This window comes from Balaenoptera physalus (assembly GCF_965194825.1).
Source record: "Balaenoptera physalus genome assembly, chromosome: 4".
NCBI classification, from domain to species: Eukaryota; Metazoa; Chordata; class Mammalia; order Artiodactyla; family Balaenopteridae; genus Balaenoptera; species Balaenoptera physalus.
The window spans coordinates 52,396,630-52,420,769 of NC_138891.1; the positions used below are offsets into that span (position 1 = coordinate 52,396,630).

At 40.1% G+C, this 24,140-nt stretch overlaps 2 long non-coding RNA genes across 2 annotated transcripts in view; one reads left to right on the forward strand and one right to left on the reverse strand.

The window, feature by feature from the left end:
• The window catches only part of LOC309659383, a 51,223-nt gene extending 38,551 nt beyond the window's left edge, over positions 1–12,672 (forward strand). Inside the window, exon 2 of the long non-coding RNA XR_014262765.1 lies at positions 10,795–12,672. This is a non-coding gene — a long non-coding RNA (uncharacterized lncRNA). The remainder of the gene's footprint in view (positions 1–10,794) is intronic.
• Positions 1–24,140, reverse strand: part of LOC309659389 — a 538,108-nt gene that overhangs the window by 15,892 nt on the left and 498,076 nt on the right. The window lies entirely within an intron of this gene.

Consider the following 24,140-nt stretch of genomic DNA (forward strand, 5'->3'; position numbering starts at 1 on the left):
AATGAGGTGGTTATGCTTGGGTGGATTTGCTACCCTGCTCCTGGGTTCCCTGAGGTGGGGAAAGTTCCAGGAATAGACACTGTCTTGGGAGCCTCCTATTAGCAATTTTCCCTACTAATTGGACCTTTTTCAAATTATTAAGCAATTGAAGTTGTTTAACTATTTAGCAGTGTTCTGACTCTCTTTCATTTCTGGATTATATAACACCAAACCAAAGAATATGGCCAACCAAAGAAAACTAATAATTTTTTCTTCACATTTTGGCAACTGTATTTATAAGCTAAAGATCTAGATCTGAGAAACAGTTTGATAAAAGCAAAGTTGCAATTAGAAAACTGAATGCCACAGAGACAGACTTATTGGTCTTTCCTGGGTGAGGTTTCAAGGTAATATATTTTCAGCAGAATGTATCACATGGTTTTATGGTTACTAGTCAGATGGAAGGTTGCTCTGGGTAAAAGCAATGTTGCTTTGCTTTCTGCCAGCATGATTGGTGAGAATGCCTCTGAATTCAGATTAGAGAAATGTTTGCAGCTGTTGCCTCCAACACTGATATATGACTTGGTTTTGCAGTCATACTCAGATCACCTTTCATTCTATTGAGAACTTTCTTTTCAACACAAGAGATAAGTGAACAAAATGATTTAACTGATATTAAATAGAGGCTATTATTATCTTTTGCATGATCATTTTTTTTTTTTTTTTTGGCCGCACTGCGTAGCTTGTGGGATCTTAGTTCCCCGACCAGGGATTGAACCTGGGCCACAGCAGTGAAAGCACCAAGTCCTAACCACTGCACAGCCAGGGAATTCCCTGCATGATCACTTTTTGATCTGCATGAAATCTATGAAAAGTGTAAGCAAAACTGTATATGCATTAAACGTGAAACTAATTCTTTAAGCACAAACACAAGGTCATGGCCATAATGTAGAAGAAACAACAATAAAATAGTAACCCAAAAGCAGGCACCAGCCCCACGTCTAGTTTGATTTAGGTCATCTTGGAGACAGTTACCACATCTAAAATGGAGATAATAACAAATGCTTATCCTACCTATCTTATGGGGACCCACAGGGCATAAGGATAGGGACAACTTCCACAATAATATGTCTTCTTTTTCACAGTGACTTGCCAAGCATTATGCATTACTCTAAGTGCCTTGTACTTTATATATGTTCCTCCCAACTATTCTGGAAACTAAGGGTTTCTCTCTCTCTCTCTCTCCCCCCTCTCTCTCTTTTATAGAAGAAGAAATTAAAACTCGGAGACTCTAGGTAATTTATCCAAGGTGTAGGTAAATGAGCTGAGATCAAGACTTTGAGAAACATAGACGTCATCCTTCATCCAGAGTTCTAGGGCATTTGACTTTGGATTGATACTACTTTCATGTGATTGTTTTACTTGACAAAATCCAGATAAAAAAGCTGAGTGGCTTACCCTATCACGTATTAAATAACTTTTTTCTTGGGAAATGTTAAAAGTAGAATAATTATTAAAAATAATAACAATCCTTTATATTCATTTAAATGCTTTCCCAGTGTATATTGATATAATAGTTTCTCAAATATAATCTCTGCTGAAATACTTTCTGATTTTTTTACCTTTAGTTGCTAACAAATATGACTTAGTTGTCTCCTTTATAACCCCCAACAAAGCAAACTGAAACATATAGAAGAAATATACAGAAAAGAACCTTTATCACACCACTTTAAGCAACTGGCCAAAGTCAACATCATTAGTAAAGGGACAAATCAACGTCATGTATCTCCTGGTGTGAGGCAGTGAGAACACAGCAACACTTGAGTGATATTCCTGACAAAGACAAATAATCCTAATCTAATGGTTAGACAATGTCAGACAAATCCAAACTGAAAGACATTCTACAAAATAGCTTGCCTGTGTGCTTCAAAAATGTTAGTGTCATAAAACACAGGAGATCTGAGGAAATATTTCAGATTAATGGAGACTTAAAAGACATGATAATTGAATGCAATGCATGATCCAAGATTTTCACTTGTTATAAAAGACATTATTGGAATAATTTGCTGTATTGGAATAAGATCTGATATTAGATAAGAATTATATCAGTGTTAATTTCCTGATTTTGATTATTGTTGTGTGATTATATAAAAGAATGTACTAAGGTATTTAGTGGTAATGGCTAGCATGCCTCCAATTTATTTTCAAATATTTCAGAATATATATTGAGGGAGAAAAAAATGAAGCAAATGCACTAAAATGTTAACATTTGGGAAATTTGAACGAAGAACATTCAGGAATTCTTTGTAATAACATTGCAACTTCTCTGTAAGACAGAAATTCTATCAAAATGGAAAAAAAAAATTTTTTTTTAAAGCACCTATGCAGATTGTTCTTGGAAAGTTTTCCTGTCTTCTGCCTTACACCTTTCTAGATACAGACATGGAATTGGCTATTTTTCCAAGGAGTCCTGGTTTGTTTTTGTGGAAATATGGTATTATAAACCATAATATGTATACTAAACATACATAGTCATTGTATTACACCTGGGATGCCATTGTTAGAAAACAATTTTAGTGGATAGTTCTAGTAAAGACACATTTTTTTTCCTCTTAACGCATGAGTTTATATTGATTTTTCTCATTCAGTTCTAACACTATTGTGCTATTACTTAAATTATTTTCTATAATTGTACCTCCACTTCTTTTATGCTGGAAAAAAACTTGATTTTTAACAAAATAAATATTATTGCTGATTAGTTTTTACCTAACAATAAAAAGAAAATAACTCCAAAACAATAACACCATTAATACAAACTATAAGATGATAGGATGAAGTTCGAGATTTTCTTTTACTTGTTTTTGTCCTTAGAATACGTCTCATTACAGATGTATTATCAACTTATTTTGGTCTACAGTCATTCACAATCCTTCATTTCTACATGTTATAGAAACATTTACCTAATGTGCGATTGTTTGCTCTTTTTCAATTTGAGGTTGTTCATATTCTTATGGTGACCATTCTCAGGTTTTAGAAGATTTTAAGTTTTACTTCAGAGGAAAACAAAAGTTCCATAACAGATAGGAGGGAAAAAGTCAGCCACTGAATCGCCAAAGTTCTGTGTATAAATTTCATTTAAGCCACCATTTGGTTCGTCATCAGTAACTAAATGAATGGTATGTGTAAGATTCAAATGCATGAGTCCCTGCAAACCAGTTCTACCTTTAATATCCTATAATTATAAGGTATGTTAATATTATATCTGAGCTCCTGTGGAAATATTTTTTAAATCTGTAAAACGAAAATTATTTCACATGTAAAGGCCAAGTTGCTTCCAGTTATACTTATTCAAATCTCAGGATCAATGCTGCTTGCTAGATTCAGATTCTTTGATACAAGCCACTGCTCTATCCTCTGCCTTTTGCAATCTAGGCTTACTCTGAGGATACAGCTACTTCACGTTGACTCTTTCTAGTTTCCAACTATGAAGATCAAATGTCCCAGATATTGGGTCCATTATTTCCAGAGTGGATCTTCCTACTGTTTCAAGATTTTAGAGATAATGCCTTGAAGGCTTAACCTTATTCTGACGCAACCTGATGTATGGGATCACAGAGTCTCAGGGGATGGTTTACTGGGAGGCGCCTGAGGATTCAGAACAAAGAGGGTCTAGGGGACTTTGGGAGCAGAGGAAGAGAGAAGCCTAACTGTGCAGACTTATGCTCCTGTCAAGTGTAGGGTGGGGTGGAGACCAGAGGACAGTCTTGGGGGCCATTTTCCAGAAGGATTTTACAATTACTTGAGGAGGTGTCCTCTGAGATTTTTTCCTTGAGGTCCTCAATGAGATCTTGGGTATTTGGTAGTAAGTTTCATCTCCCCCAACTACACGCACAGACGCACACACACACACACCATCAATCCATATAGGCAAAAAAGGCATGATTCCATTCCATGATTTTCCTTAGATGTTTCAAGATCTATCGAAGGAAAACTACAGTTTGAGATTATTTCTGTTTATCTATACCAAATTTTAAAATATTTCACATATTGGTGACCATCATCATCCAGCATAGATGAGCATAGGTAGGGCTCCCTTTTTAAATGTTTTTTATTGAAGTGTAGTTAACTTACAATATTGTGTTAGTTTCAAATGTACAACAAAGTGAACATATGTATTCTTTTTCAGCTTCTTTTCCATTATACGTTATTTCAAGATATCGAGTATAGTTCCCTGTGTAATTTGTGCACTGGGTATGTCCACAGTAAGTAGTTTTACTCCAGAGATGCAAGCTGGACACCATTCTTATTACAGATCTTACAGAACACACATGAGGCGGAGTAATATACAGGTTAAACGGATGGGCAGCCATTTGTTTCCCTCCTGTAGATGACAGAACTTTTTCCTGAATATGGTTCAGGATTTGAGCCCAGCTAAGGCAGCCCTGGAGGGTAGAAAGGAAGCAAAAAACACAAGCAAAACTTTACCTTGGGGCTTCCCTGGTGGCGCAGTGGTTAAGAACCCACCTGCCAATGCAGGGGACACGGGTTCGAGCCCTGGTCCGGGAAGATCCCACATGTCGCAGAGCAACTAAGCCCGTGCGCCACAACTACTGAGCCTGCGCTCTAGAGCCCGCGTGCCACAACTACTGAAGCCCACACGCCTAGAGCCTGTGCTCCGCAACAAGAGAAGCCACTGCAATGAGAGAAGCCCACGCACCGCAATGAAGAGTAGCCCCCGCTCGCCGCAACTAGAGAAAGCCCGCATGCAGCAACAAAGACCCAACGCAGCCAAAAATAAAATAAATAAATAAATAAAATAAATTTATTTTTTTTAAAAAAAAGAGACTTTACCTTGTCAATGTTTCTCATCTGGCAATTACTTCAGCTGGATTTTCATAGGAATTGCTCCAGATCTCCCAAGACTAAAACAAATTGTAAAATGTTGTGAAAATTAAGACCATCAAGTCAAAATTTCAGGATAAGGGGGTGACTTAACTTGCTAGTCTACTTGGTATCTTCAAGTGATAACTGTTCTTTTAAACATCCTTAAGCTGAGTTCCTTGAGCAGGTAGTTAAGGAACTCTTGATGAGAACCAGCCTTCTTTGTGATAAGCCTTTCTTTCCCCTTCCCCACAACCCCAGAGTTGCTTTTTCTTCTTCCTAGGGCAGAGCAGGACCAGTGCTTGCCAGCGCTACACCATTGTGCAGATTAATAAAAGAAATCTTTTCTCAAGACACATTACTTCCATCTGTTGGAAAATTGATGTAATAAATATACAGATCTACAATGTGTGCTCTGTGAATGGCACCCCCAGGTAGGCAGGGCCCCGGGTGGGTCCTGGGGCTGTTGCCCGCCTGCTGGTGGGTGAGGCTGGTCTGTGGCTAGTGTTGGCTCAGTGGTGGGCAAGGCGGGGTCCCTAGGTGGGCTCACAGGGACCTATGGCAGCTGACAGCCTCCTGGCTGCTTGGCCTGGGGGCTTCCCAGAACTGGTGCAGACCAGCTGGTGGATGGGGTTGGGTCCCAGCTGCTGAAAAGCTGGAGGAAGGACTCCAAAACGGTGCCAGCCAGCACCTGTGTCCTTACTGTAGCATGAGCTCCGAGCTCCGCAAAAGACTGCTGCCAGCATCTGTGTCCCCAGGGTGAGTTTTAATTGCCCCCTGCCTCTCCAGGAGACTCTCCAAGATCAGCAGGTGGGTCTGACCAGGCTCCTTTTAAATGACTGCTTCTGCCCTGGGTCTCAGAGCGTGTGAGCTCCTTTTCAGAGTGAAGTCTCTGTTTCCTGCAGCCCTCTGGCCCTCCTGAAAGTACGCCCTCCTGGCCTTCAAAGCCAGGTGTTCTGCGGGCTCGTCTTCCCAGTGCAGGACCCCCAGGCTGGGGAGCCCAATGTGGGGCTTGGACCCCTGGCTCCTTCGGGAGAACATTTACAATTGTGATTATCCTCCTGTTTGTGGGTCACCTACCTGGGGGTGTGAGTCTTGACTACATTGTGCCTTTGCTCCTCCTACCATCTTATTGTGGCTCCTTCTTTATATCTTTAGCTGTAGATCTTTTCTGCTAGTCTTCAGGTCGTTCTCATCCATAGTTGCCCTGTAAATAGTTGTAATTTTGGGTGCCCGTGGGAGCAGGTGAGCTCAGAGTCTTCCTACCCCACCATCTTGGCCACTCCCCTCTTCCTATACTTCCCGGTTGCAGCTCCCAAACCAGCTCCCAGTGAAGGGGGTAAAAAAAGTGTTGGGAAAGGCAGTCTCAAGCATGCAGTCTTTCAGCCACATAAGAATGGGCTTTCCCAAGAGACAGGGAGCCCCCACACCTGTGCTGGGTTTATTGCCTTGTGTGGGAATAGCTTTCCCTGTTTCAGACTCACCGTGTGCTCCTTTGTTTTGCTTAGGACTGTGCACGACCGTCTGCATGCACATGACCGGACCGTATGCATGTGTCGGTGCCCTCAGGCACACTCCCAGCTTTCTGTAAGTCAGAGCCCACAGGTGTGGGGTTGGAGTCTGGGTTGTTTTACTGCAGCACAAAATAGAGTACGTGCAACCACGCTACCTGAATTGGTGGTTAAGTGGATCAGGTGGCCCTGGGGGCCCAACGCTTTGCAAGGAGCTGGATCTTATGCACGCTTTCTCTCCTCTTGCTATGAGTAAATGCTGTGCCACTTGAGCTTGGTGTGTGCGTTGTTTGTTCGCAGTGACCTCAAATCATGTACTGGTTTCTTCCCTGGGTGACATGCCTGCCCTTTAGCCTGGGCCCCACTCATATTATACTCTATCCTGCAGCACAGCCTGACCACCCAGTGGTCACCCACATGGTGTGATAGCCTGAATAATGGCCCCTCAAAGATGTTCACGCCCTAATCCCCAGAAACTGTGACTATGTTACTTTACACGGTAAAAGGGACTTCGCTGTGGGATTAAATTAAGGATCTTGAGTTAAGGAGACTCTCCTGGATTATCCAGGTGGGTCCACTGCAATCACAGGTTTAACAAGAGAGAGGCAAAAGGGTGAGAGTTGTGAAGATGTGATGACAGGCACAGAGAGGAAAAGGAGATGTGATGAGAGGCCACAAGTCAAGGAATGCAGGTAGCCTCTGGCTGCTGGAAAAGGCAACATATTCCCTCCTGTAGCCTCAAGAAAGAACCGGTCCTGCCACCGTCTTGAGTTTAGGCCAGTGAGATTGATTTTGAACTTCTGACCTCCAGAAATATAAGATAATAAATTTGTGTTGTTTAGAGACATTAAATTTGTAGCAGCAATAGGATGCTAATAAAGACAGCCAACAATCAGACCCAAAGATGAAATAAGACCAGAAGTTTCTTTCCAACAGGCAAGTCACAGGCAAGAAGAAGAAAGCTAAAATTTATTGAGTGCCCTAGCATGTACTAAGTGAAAGGCTACATATTTAACACATGTGTTCTGCTTGGTATGACTGTGTAACAAGCAGGGACTTGGAGAAATCAAGTAGCCCAGGACCTGGGAGGGCTCCAGCTCCACCCTTGCTGGGTGGGTTTGCATTTCTGAACTTCATTGTACCTCACAGCAAAATGCTAATACTAACCTTGCAGAGTTGTTTTCAGAACAAGAAATAATATATCTAAGGCACCTATGATAAAGTATTATTAATATTACTATTACTGTTGGGACTTCCCTGGTGGTGCAGTGGTTAAGAATCCGCCTGCCAATGCAGGGGACATGGGTCCGAGCCCTGGTCCGGGAAGATCCCACATGCCGCGGAGCAACTAAGCCCGTGCGCCACAACTACTGAAGCCCGCACGCCTAGAGCCCGTGCTCCACAACAAGGGAAGCCACCGCGATGAGAAGCCCGTGCACCACAACAAAGAGTAGCCGCTGCTCGCCGCAACTAGAGAAAGCCCACACACAGCAACGTAGACCCCATGCAGCCAAAAATAAAAATAAATAAAATAAGTACATTTAAAAAATATATATTACTGTTACTGTTATTATCACAATAGCAGAGCGTGGTAGATCTGTGTGGCTCCTATGACTGGCAATAAGACCACACCTAGGTTTTAAACAGCCCCTCTTTGTTTCCTGGTTCACTGGCTACTCCTTGTTACTATGGCCTGTCCGTGTGGGCCTGGCTTCACTGTAGAATTTCAACTGGTAGTTGCTTTTTACTCTCCACTTAAGTCAGAAGGCCTCAGAATGTCCCCTCCCCTCCCCCACACTGGAAACGTGGGATTTCACTACTTGTTGCTTAGAGGGTACTTGGGCAAGAGCAAATTGTACATGGATAATGGTATTTGCAAGGCCTTTACAGTTTTCTGAGCTGCTTCCCCCATGCTTTGAGTGAGCCTTATGGGTTCTCAAGTGTCTGCCTCTCCTACTGTTGAGCAAGACCTTTCACCTTTGCTGTGCTCAAGAAGCAGGTTAGCCAAATAGTGGTTTTTCTGGCCTCCAATCTATTTTATTAGAGAAATCACCTTCTAATGTGGCAGGAAATATTAGAATGCACAAAAGAAATTCCAAAGAGTTTTAAATAAGTTACATTAATTTTGCCTGTGAGATTTTCCTCCTGAGGCTGAATGGTAAAGCAATGTCTTTGGAGTCAAACAAAATACCACTTACAAGCCAGGTGAACTGGAGAAAATTATTTAACCTCCTAAAAAATATGTACATATACAGAAATAATATTCCACATGTGAGTACTATATAAATAACATGTGTAATAAAGTGCTTAGTAAATATCTATTTCCTTCCATTCCTTAGTTTACAAGTGCTTCTTTTTAATTTTCACTTCTTTCCTGTTTCTGTTTTGACCATTGTTTAGATGTATCCTCAGTTTCGTTTTGCCCTGATTGTGCATATGGGTTCAATGAGTTCTTTCGTGACAAAATGAATAAAAAGAAATGACCATAGGAAGGATATAGAAATTGGAATGACCATAGGAAGGATATAGACAATTTAGGTTTGGTATATTGGTCATCATGTAGAATAATCATTTATATAGAGCAATGAAAGCTTATTTTGTATTTTTGTGGTGGATGAATCCTTTTGTTTTTATTATTGTAAATTCATGAAAATTACATTTTAACTACATATTGTACTTACCTGAAGGAATTTTTAAGAACTCACTCATGTATAGAAATACGAACATATTATAACAGCCTTCTTCCTCCTTGGGTTACTCCTCGTAGTGAAACAACAGAGAAACAAAAGTGATACCTTAAAAGAAAATGTAAAAAGAAACAGCTTGTGTTTGTTCCTGGAATAGAATTCAAATTAAACTTAAGAAGGAAGCTTGCTTTATCTCGGAAATCAAACTGCATGAAAATAAATCAGAAGGAACAAAAATCAGTTATGTAATGTTGGTTGATAAGGAACTTAACTGTGGGTGAGTCAGTCACGTAATTAATTTTGCTTTACACTAAAATGACACTATTCTCAAGTGGGGAAAAAATTTTCAAAGGTACACTTATGGGCCTACATACCTCATTAATTCAAACTCCCCTGGGTCATACATGATATTATGACATTCCACAGAAGTAAATCTTTCATTTATCAACTGTAATATGGAATGTGAAACCATCAAATACTAAATATTTGTGGCATATTGACTTCATTTCAAAAGTTACCTGATGAATAATCGCATGGATCACAAGGATCTTTCCAGAATCCTTGACTTAAATTATCCTAAACTTTTCCCCTCAATATACAACATGCTTAGATTTTTCTGCCTATGCAACACTTTGCCTTCATGGAAAAGATGAAAACTCGGTGAGTGATTCAGATTACCAACGGTTTGAAATGTTCATGAACATGCCTGAACATCTTACTTGACACTCATCCTAGCCACGAAAAGTGGCTTACTACCTTCCTTTCTATAATATTTCAGCTTCACCCAAAGCATAAAAGAAATTTCGTTGTACTAGTTATTTTTTATATACATGAAAGTTAATGTAATTCTTGAAGTTAAGATAAATGATTGCTTACCACTGAATCATCTCATAGAACACTAGTGACATGCATACACACTTTTGGAAAGAGTGGACTAAAGTTGTTTCAGCAAGTAGCTTTCCAATGAGATAGCAGCTTAAATTTTACTGAGAAAGGAGCATTCTTTCTTCTAACTACGGATTAACCAGTGTAACATGAGTCCAGAAGTGTTGGTATCCATATGGCCACCACATGGAGAGAGCCAGCCCTCATTGGACTGGGTGGCAGGGGGGGAGGTGAGGGGAATCTGACTGTATCTTTTAACCACTTGGATTTAGTTAAACCTGAATCCAGTCTCATCCCTGAACTTTTCAGTTATATAGTTGATACATTCTCATTTTTGAATAAGCCAGTTTAAGTTGGGTTTCTGTATGACTCAAAGGCCAAAAAAAGAAAGTGGAGAGAGTTCCTATATACCCCCTACTCCCATACATGCACAAATTCCACCACTATCAATATCCCACACCATAGTGGTACATTTGCTACAATTGACAAACCTACATTGACACGTCCTTATCACCCAAAGCCCATAGTTTACATTAGGGTATATGTAACTCTTGGTGTTGGACATTGTGTGGGTTTTGACAAATGTATAATGATGTGTGCCCACCATTATAGCATCAAACAAAGTACTTTCACTGACCTAAAAATCCTCTGTGCTCTGCCTATTCATCCCTCCCTCCTCTCTAACCCTTGGCAACCACTGAACTGTCTCTGTAGCTTTGCCTCTTCCAGAATGTCATAATATTTGGAATCATACAGTATGTAGCCTTTTCAGATTGACTTCTTTCACTTAGTAATATGCATTTAAGTTTCCTCTATGTTTTTTTCATGGCTTGATATCTCATTCCTTTTAGTGCTGAAATATTCCATTGTCTGGATATACCACAGTTTATTCGTTCACCTACTGAAGGACATCTTGGTGGCTTTCAACATTTGGCAATTATGAACAAAGCTGCTATGAACATCTGTGTGCAGGATTTTTGTGGACATACATTTTCAATTCACTTGGGTAAATAACAAGTAATGGAATTGCTGGATCATATGGTAAGAGTATGTTTAGTATTGTAACGGATTGCCAAGCTGACTTCCAAAGTGTCTGCACCACTTTGCATTCCTGCCAGCAATGAATGAGAGTTCCTGTTGCTCCACATCCTCCTCAACATGTGGTGCTTTCAGTAGTTAGGATTTTGGTCATTCTAATAAGTGTGTAGTGGTATCTCATTTTTATTTTAATTTTCAATTTCCTAATGACATGTGACATTAAACATCTTTTCATATGCTTATTAGCTATCCGTATATCTTCTTTGGTGAGGTGTCTGTTCAGGTCCTTTGCCCATTTTCCAAACAGGTTGTTTGTTTTCTTATGTTGAGTTTTAAGAGTTCCTTATAAAATCTGGATAACAATCTTTTATCAGATATACCTTTTGCAAATATTTTCTCCCCACCTGTTTTTTAAAAATAAAATCATAGCACAGCCTGGTACTAAGCCTTGATTTTGGGGGGCTTGATGGGACAATATCAGGATGTTAGGATGTGTTGACTATGTCCTGAAAACTTCAGTAACATCATACAAGTGAGAAGCTTCTATCAAATGTGGCCTCCCTGAAAGGCAGAGAAGAAGGAAATACAGCTTTTCTAAGAAAGATACATTTTGCCTATGACCATAAATCCAATATGGTTGAATGATGGATAGACTTGAGCTTTGCAGAGTTAAAAAGCTGGATTCTTTGCACCAAACTAAAGTCAGGGAAAGCAAATAAAGGGGGATGTGGTTGGACATAAGATTGAGACCTGGAGGAGTCTGATTGTTCAGCTCCTAACACATCTTTTTGGGTTCTTTTTATTGACAAAGATGACAGTTGCCCCCACTGTAAAAACCATTCCATGACGTGGAACATGGGGTAAGGGGAAGGTGAACTGTTCTTCTCCAACCCAGGCTACAGGGCTATAGTTTTCCACTGCCAAGTTGAATGCTGAAAACTTACAGAATGGATGAAACTCTAGAAACTGTTGCTGTATGACAGAATGCCTCAGATTTAGCTCTTGATTCCAAAACCGTAATTCATCAAGATCTGTGGGATTGAACAAATGTAAATCAACAGAGGCTAATAGAAGAGAAACTCCAAGCTTATTTTCTAAGAAACCAAAAACCTGTACAGTTCATCTGAGATAAGGGTAAGCAAAAGTGAAAGCTAAGCAAAGAGAAACATATTTATAAATGGGCTAATTCTAGGAAATAAGGCATCAGCTCAAAATCTGGCAAGAACACTTGACATGAATAAACACCTACACATTCAAACACATACCTACAGTCACTCTTCCACACAAACACCCAGACACAAGCTATGAAAAAAGCATCCCATGAAAGCACCTTATTTTATTTAAACTCAAAAAAAGCGTGAGTGGATTCATGAGATAGTGTTACAGGCATTTATTTACTTCTGGGATATGGAACTGTAGTACACTGGTCCTTCTCAGACTAAACTGAGAATATTTAAGGCAAATTTTGCCAGCTAATCTAGGTATACTCAGGCTTATCTCTTTGTTTACTCCAGTACAAATACATATGGAAGTCTTGCCAGTGTGGTAAGTACACACCTAACTTTTTTCTTTCTTCTCTTTTCCTGATTTTATCTTCAGAAACAGAAGAAAATCAAAGAGAGTAGAGATCAGAAAAGGAGAGTAAAGAAAGGAAGAAGAGAGAAAAAAAGAAAACACAGGAAAAGGATTTAGGTCTGAGCATAAGAAAAATATCCTTTAATGTGTTTACTATAAGAAGAAACATTACAAAGAATCAGTGGAGTCATTTCCTAAAGAAAAGAGGAGGAAAACGTATTCTTCTTTACAAATTAAATATACAAGTATGTATGTTTATTTTCCCCAATGCATTTTTTTTCTTTGAAATAATGATAATTCTTCGGAGAGACCCTTGGGGTTTAAGAACATCAGCTTTTACACAGAGCCAGATGCCAGATCCTTATTATTGTGACTTTTTTTTCTTTCAAAAAGCAGGATAAGCTAAATCTTGACAGGTGAGGCATTCAGTTAAAAGAAGATTTAATATGGTTTTTTTTGCATTTGCTAGGATAGGATGAGGGAAGAGTTAGTCAATACCTTTCCTGGGTCCAGCTGCCTCTCTCTCACTCACCTTTGGTAAGGCTTCTCTGAGACTCTTGGACTTCCAGCCATACAATTGTATGAAAGGAGAGGAAACATCAGTTCAGTCCAAAATATCCCAGTGGATTTTCTTTAACACTGGGATCTCCACTGGTGAACTTTCCTTAAAGCTTTTGCCTCTCCTAGTTTAGGGCGGCAGGTAGAAAGATGGGCAGAGGTCCAGAGGCCAGAGATAGGCTGTTTTGTTCCCTTTCCGGCCCAGCAATTTTAGGCCCCTTGAAGACACAGTTCTGAGCCATAATGTGTGTATGGTGATGTGTGCTGGGGTAGAAGCAAAGCTTCAGAATCCTAAAAAAGCTTCCTCCACATGTCCCTGAGGATGTGATTGTCATGCTGGCTTTGTTGTAAACACAGCAAAGACCAAGAAATAATTTATTGTTTCTCCTTAAAATTCTGGAGACTCCAGAACTCAACCCAGGCAAATCCACTCTAAGCCACTTAAGGCAATCAAGGCCAGTGTGTCTGTGCTTTGGAAGTTTTCCCACAGCGTCAAAGTCTAACAGGCAGGTGTTCCTGTTTGTTCAAACTTGGCCAAATTCCCCAAGGGAAGGAGGGCTCTGAGGATTATCAGAACTCGGCTTACATCCAACAGTGAGAGTCACGGAGCCAGTCCCGAGGAAAGCACCTTCCTCCCCCGTAGGAAGCCCAGACGAGGACGGCGGGAAACCCGATCATGTGAATGGGGACATGGCAGCCACCAAAGCCTAGAGAAGCCCTGGAGGAAGGAGCCAGGGAACCATATACCGCCTCCCCAGGGTCCCTTCTCCAGAGCTGCTCAACTTTTTTTTTTTTTGTAGTATGATGTTTTAAATGTGGTTAAGGGGATTCAACTGCCCTGAGTCTTGGGCATCTGACCACAGCGGGAGCCGCCCTCGGCCTCAGGCTCCTGCCTTGGTCTTGGGAGCTGGTCAGAGGGCGGCTCCAGGCGTAACTGTCCTTTCCCGGGCTGGGTACACCGTGGCCGGCTGGCTGGTCCTCAGGACGCATTGGTGCCCCTCCCAGGAGTAGCCGTAGGGGGTCTAGAAGTTGAGCAGTTCTGGAGAAGAGAATCTCAGTTTTGATTTCTCCCTCCCTCTTTCCCTCTCTCCTTCCTGCCTTCCCTCCCTCCCTCCCGAAGACAATGCAGACAGGAGAATAATAGCTGTAATTACACTTTGAGTTCTCCAGAGGTAAAGAATTACTATTACTTTAACAACTAGCTACCAATATATACGATAGATAAACAGACAGATAGATGTTGCATATTGTCTATATTCATCTATATCAAATGAATATATATAGTTTGCACATATATATCCTGAAAGCTGTTGAAATGTCTTGCCTATCTTGTGGTAAGGATAATGACACAATAAATGATTCCAAAAGGTACTGGCTTAAATACCAAAGAATTTTTAAAAATCTCTTTGGAAGATTGACTAAATTCCTTTATTTTTAAAAATTCTTAATTTTAAATTATTTTGGAAAAATGATCCCCTTTGATAGTGTTGCACAGGGTAACATGAACTAAAGGATATTGCATTGTGTCATTCTACAATTTTGTCCAAGAAAATGTGTCTTCTCTCTCCATGCCAAATCAGCTAGCTCCCTAACATTCTTTGGACTAAGAATTTGTGCATTGTTGCAATTAATCATAAATTCTGTTAACTTTAAGATAATTATTTTTATTATATACTTTGAAATTTGCTCCTTATTATGAGAGGGTTACTTCACTTTGACCCTTACACTTTATTCCTCAGGTAGAGAATGTGTGTGCCGGGTCAGGGGACATGAAGACATTTGAATTCAGCTAAGCAGGTTCAATCATCTAGAAACTGCTCCCCTGAGTAGCTAACACACTGCTTAACTGATTAACTAGAGCTAGCGGGAAGTTAATCTGGAATTTGCCAAGAACTGGGTGGAGTTCTTAGATAAGAATTCCAAGATGATATGAAAGTTCATGTTCTTTTTCGACTGAAAAACTGAGCAAAAGCTTTACTAACCTAAAAAAAAAAAAAAAATCTTTCCCTAGATGGAGAGAAAATCCTGATAAACATGACAGAGAAGGAAAAAGGAATAACAACTTTTTCAAACTAGCTTTAGATGTAGATGAGCTCAGAATGTGTATGTTTTTGTTTTTATTTCAAAATGTGTTTGTTTCCATTTCAAGCTGCTGCTTCCTCTCATAGGCTGTGCAGTACCAAACGGTTGGTTTTGTGCTTTTTCCCCGCCCTGCAATGTTGGGTCCCCACATTTGACCCTGTTGCTTTTTATGTTATTACCAGTCATAGCCAGAGGGGCGGGAGTGTACGTTGATCCGGGCTTATTAGAATAAATCTTATAGGTCTGAAGACCCGAGAGTTCTATGGGAAATAAGGGCTAAACAGGATTTATAAATCCTGGTGTGTTGCTGCTGTGGTCTTCAGCCTTCCCCTGACAAGAATGGAAATTGAGAAGTTAGTTCAAGAAATAGAAAGTAAAACTGTTAAAGCTGTTTGAAAGAAAACAACTCAGGGGGTTGATTTTCACAGGATCTGTGTTGGGTCACTGCCCTCTGTCGGCTCCCCTGGATAGTGCGCTGGGTGGGGCAGAGACCCTGAGGGGTCCTTTTGCCGGTTTTCTTACTGGTACAGAATTCAAATGCTAGAAACTTCTTGAGCCTCCAAGGTGAGAATTGTGACTTCAAAGCCTCCCTCTCGCTGGGGTTGCAGGCACCACCCTTAGGGGGAGACAGTATGGTTGTTCACCTGGAAAATATCACAATAGAAGGCCATGTATTAGGTAGAGATGTTACTTAGACGTTAACTTGGTCAGTGAACTTCTTTTCTAACTTCCCCAGACCTCTTTTCATGCCAGGAGACAGTTGTAAAGAGAAAAGAGTACTGCTCTTCTCTAAGTCTAAAGGTGTTAATTCCAGTTAACAGCACTGCTGCTTGTGAGCTGGGGGTCCTGGGGCGAGTCATTCAGCTTCCGGCTTGCCTGTTTCTCCACCACCTCTTGGGTGGTAGTAAGGACCAAATGAGATGTGTGTGGAGGTGGTTTGCCCTTGCAGTCATAAAGCATTCGTGTTAGTAATAAGAGTAAGAATACAGACATCATTTTCTCATTCAAATGACTGAGGATTGGAAAGTAAAAGGAATCACCTTGGGTTTCTGGTTGCCTCCACTTTTGAGGTCCTGGGAGGAATTCTGATCTAAAGAGAATAGACTCTGCAGTCAGACAGACATGGATGCAAACACCATCACTGTGGCCCTTGCAGATCACTTATCTGCTCTATGCTTCTATTCTGTTGGCCAAGTGAGGACAGTGTGGATGCAATAAATAAATTACATCTCTAAACTTCATCACAGAGACCAGAGTTACAAGAAACACTTGTCATCCAAGGATAAATGGTAGCAGCAAAGGGTCAAAGTGAATTAACCCTCTTATAATAAGGAGCAAATTTCAAAGTATATAATAAAAATAATTATCTTAAAGTTAACAGAATTTATGATTAATTGCAACAATGCACAAATTCTTAGTCCAAAGAATGTTAGGGAGCTGATTTGGCTTGGAGAGAGAAGACACATTTTCTTGGGCAAAATTGTAGAATGGCACAATGCAATATCCTTTAGTTCATGTTACCCTGTGCAACACTATCAAAGGGGATCATTTTTCCAAAATAATTTAAAATTAAGAATTTTAAAAAATCAAGCGTTTTAGTCAATCTTCCAAAGAGATTTTTTTTAATTCTTTGGTATTTAAGCCAGTACCTTTTGGAATCATTTATTGTGTCATCATCCTTACCCATCTTCTCTTCTTTTATTCTTCAGTTTTTACCTAGTCTCTTGATATGTGAATATACATGAGATTGGAACAGTTCTCCAACTTCACTTTTATCAATGTCATGAAATTCTGCTTTTGCAGGAATTGCAATTTCATTTTGCCACCTAGTTGCTTTGTACTGTCAGATGTTTATAAGATGTTATATAATAAGTAAGAGACAGACTGTAAAATTTTGATCGGTTGATCAAGGATAGTCATTCAAGCCAAGCTGGGAAGGTTGAGAGATGAGAACAATAGTTATCCCAGGTTGGGGGACAGTATTGACAGGGAGGTGACAAAAGTGAGCCTCCTGGAATGTTGGAAATGTTTTATATTTTGACATGGGTGGTGGTTACATGGGTGTATGTAAAAATTAACTGATCTAGACTCTTAAGATGTGTACACTTCGTGTGTAAATTAAACATATAGGTGTAATTTATATGTTATACATGTTATATTTTACATATACATATAACTATATATAATAAAGGAAAAAGCTAGCAGTGAGTGAAAATTCTGTTGCTGAGGAACCTAGACCTTCAGATGCAAATATTTTTAATTTTTAACAAAGTAGCTATATTTCACTAGGGACAGAAAAGCGTAAAAATATTATCTTTGGATTTAAAAAAGGCTGAAAAAACATTTAACAAAATGTTAGGGAATTCCCTGGCGATCCAGTGGTTAGGACTCTGAGCTTTTGCTGCCTAGGGTTCAGGTTCGATCCCTGGTCGGGGAACTAAGATCCCACAAGCTGTGAGGCGCGGCCAAAAAAAGAAAGAAAATGTTAATAATGGGATTGTGTGTTATTTTTATGGTCTTCTTTATACTTTTCAATATTTTTTCAATTTTCTATGATGAGCCTGTCAACTTAAAATCAGAAAAATATATGCAAATGATTTTTAAAGGATCTGCTATAATGTTAACTAAAGTAGTATCTCATTTAATTTCAATTCATTGAGTTATAATATTAACATTAAATAAGGTTCTTTTGTGTACTTTTTTTAATAAAGGAGAGAATTGAATATTAGGTCTCTTTGGGCTAATACTCGTTTGGACAATAGACACTGAAGGTATATACTTTTTCTTTTATTAAAACCATGTGCAAGGTTGTGTCTTTCTTGCTTTACGTGAAAGTAGTGTAGCTTGGTGTGGGCTCATGACTGACTGCTTGAGTTTATAGACTCAACTCTGCCATTTTCTAGTCCATTGACTGTAGGCAACTGATTTACTCCCTTTAATTTTCAGTTTCCTCTGAATTAGGGGTGATAATAGTATCCATATCAAGAGGGTTATTTTAAAAATCAAAGTAAATTTTATCATCATTGCTATAATATGATTCGATTGCTTTTGCTCTACATCAAGTAATTATATTGTTTAAGCAGAATTTTGAGGGATGTTTTTACATTAAAAATGAATTAGTGTTCTGAGCTCTCAAAAATTGAATAGCATAGTCCTAACCAATTGATCTTCCACTCTACACTGGAAATCAGTAATCATCTGCATTGTCTAATCCTCATAAGGAATCTGTGAAGTAGGCAGAGTAGTACTCCCATTTCACATATATTAACACTGAGACCCAAAGAGGGGAAATGAGCCCCCAGAAGACAAGGAAGGGCCCAGAGTAGAGTAGAGATTTTCTGACTCACAGACCTGGCAGCACCTGCTCCACCGTGTCATACTGGCCATGGTATGCACAGGGCTATTTCTTTCTGGTCGAGTTTAACCTTTAATTCCTATATGCTTCTCTGGTTTCTCCTTTGATCAGGGCTGGGTCCATCATCCCATTCCAATCGCCCATGTTTTTCCCATCAACCAACTGTGCTGGTCAGTGAACTTTCCCACTTACACATGTGTGCTCACAGTGGCCCTTTGCTGAAGTGTCTGCCAACCTTCAATGCTAAAATCACATTCTTCATCTTTCATATAGTATATCTTAACTTACTTCATGCAGTACGCTGTCTAAATTTTAGCCTGTTTTGAATCCTGATAACCATTTGTTTTTCCTCATACGCCTATACATATAAAGCTGTTTTGCACGGACTTCCCTGGTGGCACAGTGGTTAAAAATCTGCCTGCCAATGCAGGCGACACGGGTTCGAGCCCTGGTCCAGGAAGATCCCACATGCTGCGGAGCAACTAAGCCCGTGTGCCACAGCTACTGAGCCCGCGCTCTACAGCCTGCAAGTCACAACTACTGAGCCCACGTGCCACAACTGCTGGAGCCCGTGCTCCACAACAAGAGAAGCCACCGCAATGAGAAGCCAGCGCACCACAACCAAGAGTAGCCCCTGCTTGCCCGCAACTAGAGAAAGCCTGCGCGCAGCAACGAAGACCCAACGCAGTCAAAAATAAATAAATTAAAAAATAAAAATAAATAAATTAAAAAATAAATATAAATTAAAAAAAAAGCTGTTTTGCATTTCAGTTATTTGGGTAATTGTCTTCCCCCTACGTTTCTGTTATTTATCTTAAAACCTCTTATAGTACCCAGCATAATGGCTCAAAAATGGAAGATACCTAATGGATGTGTATTGAATAAATGAATAATAAATAAATGAGTTAACGATGTAGCAGGCAAATAGGTACACATTTCTAATGCATATTTACAAAACGAGCTTGGGGGAATACATCATAATGCACAGAAACACCTCCCCTTGTTGGGATATTTGAATGTAGCCAGTGACTTGCAGATTCAGCTTGCATTTCACTCATGAACAATTTTTTGAGGTTTTAAAAATAGGATTCTTGCTCACTTGTCCTTGGGTCTGATCTCATTAATATCCTGGAAATGAATTTGCTCTCCTTTGTGGGCACATTTACTCTTACAGCCACAGAGATAGGGCAGTCACAGAAAATCCCCTGAATGTCAAATAGGTCAGAGAGCTGAGGCCAGGGCCCGTTGGTGGTAGATAAGCAGCCAACTTTTTCCCAGGTGGGTCAGGATGCTCCTGCCCAGGGCAACATCCTATTCAACTGGTTTGTTTCACGGACTCCTCAATACAATTTAGGTGACTGGTTGGAAAACCCTCTTAGGTATGGCACAGTTGATTATACTATCTAATTCAAAATGTGGTCTTAGAAATTGGGTGAATTATCCATTTTGATTTTTATGCATTTCAAGTTTTTAATGTCCCCCTTTCTGACCCAAAGATGAGTTTCATACGGCTTGAGATATACTTGAAGTAGTTTAGGCAGTATATTTTATCTACTAAGAATGTTCAGGGGCTTTCCCTGGTGGCACAGTCATTGAGAATCCGCCTGCCAGTGCAGGGGACACAGGTTCGAGCCCTGGTCCGGGAAGATCCCACACGCAGCGGAGCAACTAAGCCCGTGCACCAAGACTAATGAGCCTGTGCTCTAGAGCCTGCAAGCCACAACTACTGAGCCCGCGTGCCACAACTACTGAAGCCTGTGTGCCTAGAGCCCAAGCTCAGCAACAAGAGAAGCCACTGCAATGAGAAGCCCGCGCACCGCAACTAAGAGTAGCCCCAGCTCGCCGCAACTAGAGAAAGCCCGCACACAGCAACAAAGACCCAACGCAGCCAAAAAAAAAAAAAAAAGAATGTTGAACTAAATATGCAAACTTCAATATAAAATAAATTTCTACTTTGAACCAAAGAACTTGACTTTTTAAAAAATAAATTTTATGTTTAAAAATTTAATTTAAAAGATAGAAGGTTTTAGTTCTTTTTGGACGGTGAGTCACTTTTATCTCCTGAAAATCTCAGTAACATCAAGGGTAAGTGGGTGTGAATTTTGCCATCAGGGAAGTGTAGTGGGAATTTCCAGAATATTACCAGAGATGAATGCGTCAGAGGCTTGGAGATGGACCAAATGAAACTTAAATAACAGTTGGCCAACTGGCTGACCTCAGAATACATGATGAGAAGAGTTGTGAGTCCTCCAGAGAAACAAAACCAATAGGAGATAGGAGATACATATGCATATATGCACGCACACACACACACACACACACACACACAAACATATATACGCAGCTGACCCTTGAACAATGCGGGGCAGTTAGGAGTGCCAACCCCCGCCCCCCCCAATCAAAAATCTGTGTACTGCTATCTCTTCCTCAAAAACGAGGAATTGATCAGTGACACCCAAGGACAGGAGGCTGAAACAGTTTGAATAAAATCAGGACTCAAACCTTAGTTCTGTTGATTCCACATATTGTGCTCTCTAATCGAACACAAATTTTCCTCCACACTTTGTTAACATAAAGATCTGTAAAATGAAAATACAGGCACTATATTTATTGAAAAAAATCCACGTATCTTATAAGTGGACCTGCACAGTCCAAATTCGTGTTGTTCAAGGGTCAACTGAATATATATATATATATATATATATATTCATTCAGATATTTATAATAAGGAATGGGCTCATGTCATTACGGATGCTGAGGTCTCCCAAGATATGCAGTCTGCAAGCTGAGACCCAGGAGAGCTGGTGGTATAGTTCTAGTTCAATTTCAAAGGCCTGAGAACCAGGAAAGCCAATGGAGTAAGTTCCAGTCCAAGTCCAAGTTCAAAAGCAGAGAAGACCAATGTCCCAGCTCAAAGACAGTCAGGCAGATGGAAGTTCCTTTTTATTCACAGACAGTCAGCCTTTTGGTTCTATTCAGGCCTTCAATTGTTTAGATGAGGCCCACCCACATTAGGGAGGGCAATCTTCTTTACTCAGTCTACCAATTCAAATGTTAATATCATCCAAGAACACCCGCACAAACACACTCAGAGTAATGTTGGACCAAATATCTGGGCACCTCATGGCCCAGTCAAGTTGACACATAAAATTAACCATCATGAGTTGTTCTAACAGGATCTCCCCCACTGCCCGAAACAATCAATGCAGCTCTTAAGACTTTAAAGTCGGAGCTTGGGATCAGAAAACTCGCCTCCTTGGGGTAGAGTGATGTGATGAAAGAGCACAGATTTAGAGTTAAGTTGATCTGGATTCAAATCCCTAATCTCAGCCACTTTGTAGCTATGTGATCTTGGATAAGCTAATTAACCTCTCAATTTCCTCCTCCCCAAAGCACAAGATACTGCAGATTGTTAGGGAAAAATATTGTGATGTGCTTAGCACATACGTAAGCATTCAGTACATCGTATCTATTATTATTAGTGTTTCCCTCAGGATTTATAGAGCATTGTTCCAAAAAATAATTATTCTGCACTTGGTACTTTAGGTAAAATAGAAAATAGTTTGTAGATGGAAGATGAATCAGAGTAGCTTGAACGTAGTATTTTTTAAGGTATGTTCAGTGTTCTTTTAAAATCACCAAAGTGTATCCACAACTTTTAGTAAAGTCTTGAAAATCAAACCAGACCATGATGTTAATACTTAGTATGTTCCATGTTCCTCTATCATGTGCTTTGATTTTGATACAACCTGAATCTTCACTGGGTGTCTGATGTACCAAACTTGGCAAGGTAAGCCAAGGAAGAAATAGGGCACGTCTCCATTGACAGACAACAAAGTGTTCCCACTTGTTTTCAAAACTCTTTCCCTTTTAGGCCATGCCAATTTGGAAACTGGAAAAAAAACAAAACAAAACATGCTGTTGGGACTACTTACAGAGCATTTTAATTGGCTACATAGAACTTCATGTGCTGTTTGGGGCACAAATTCATTATGGCCCCAAGGAAAAGAACAAATGCTGACCACAAGGACAGATAGAACATTGTTTATCACATTAACCTGGTATCCCACTCCCTCTCAGCAAAGCTAGACAAATAATTCAGCTTAATTATAATTGACCTGGTTATAGACTCAAGCCTGGAAATGAATCTTGGGGGCAGCAGTCATGGAGACTGTGTAGGTAACAGGGCCAGAGCTGAGTGAAGTTATAACGCAGAGACTGCTGCCTGTTGGTGACCTTCATCTTTTATTTTTATGCTGTTTTCCTCTTTTCCAGGTCAACTTTCATTACGTACTTACTTTCTTTTCTGTGTTCTCTCAAGGTGTTCTATTCCTGTCACGCTTAAAGTTGACTTATATTTTGGAATTGTCTTGATACTTTACCCTTCCTGTGTATTTGGCTTTTAAACAAAGATGGCAATTACAGAGCAATGCCCAGCACAGAGGTGTATGTCCTACGACTTGGGATTCAGTTCCATCTCCGCCAATCACTGGTCAGTACCCATCTTTTCGGAGTCTCAGTTATTTACCTGTAAAATCAGGACAATTAAAATTACTTCCCAAGTTGAATGAGGATTAAGTAAGATAACATCTGTAAAAAAAATGCTTTGGTAAACCATGGATTATTATGAACATGTTTAGTTATTTTCATAATTAGATGAATATCATTAACTTTTGCATTTCCATCACAGGATTGCAAGTTCCTCGAAAGCCTGGAGAGTGCTTTGTTTACCAGTGATCCCTAGAGATTGGAACTGGGCCAGGCATTTAGGAGGGATGCAACAGCAGTTATTAAATGAATGAATGAATCAATGAAAGACCACGGGAGAAGAGGGTATTTTGAGACCCAATATTTTGCTGTATGTACCATCTTTGTGTCCCTTCTGTGCCTGAACGGTCCTCATTGGCCATAGAAGAGAAGCACAATTCTCTTTCTTGACTGACCAGTAAACTGACAGTTTAAGTGAAGTCTTCATCCCTATAAATGCTGGAATTACAGTTTATGAGGTCCTTTTGTTGCCTACTATAAGCCAAAGCTATTTCTCTGAAGTAGGCAGGAAAAATCATTTGATCCTAAAACTCATACTTAAAAGGAAAGGCTAGTAGTGTATTTTTTGTTAGTTACTGTGCTTACAAATTTTGAGCCAGGGTAACCACTAGGGCTAGATGTCATAATACAGCTACACCTATTACTTCTGCTAAGTGCCATCCTAAATTAAATATCACTTCTACTATTTTTTTAAGTATAATTACTTCAGAGAGCATGAAGAGCTAAAATCTGCCTGTGTGAAACTGACATGGAGAACATCTACCTCTCCTTTTTATCTCTGCTGCTAAACCCTGGGCTACAAAAGCACTAGATGTGGGGTTCAGCCTACAGAACCTGTGTGTTGGATGTCTTCTATTTGCAGATCCATTCTCTACTCTTCTCTATCCTGCTGGGGGCCCACAGAGTCTGACTGATATGGGCTGCGTGAATGGGCTCCCTCACTTCCAGTTTAGAACAGGGAAGGCACAGGCAGGAGAACGGAGGGCAGAAGAAGAATGACGTTTTGGGAATTTATTCCCCTGGTTCCTTCTCTGATGGTCC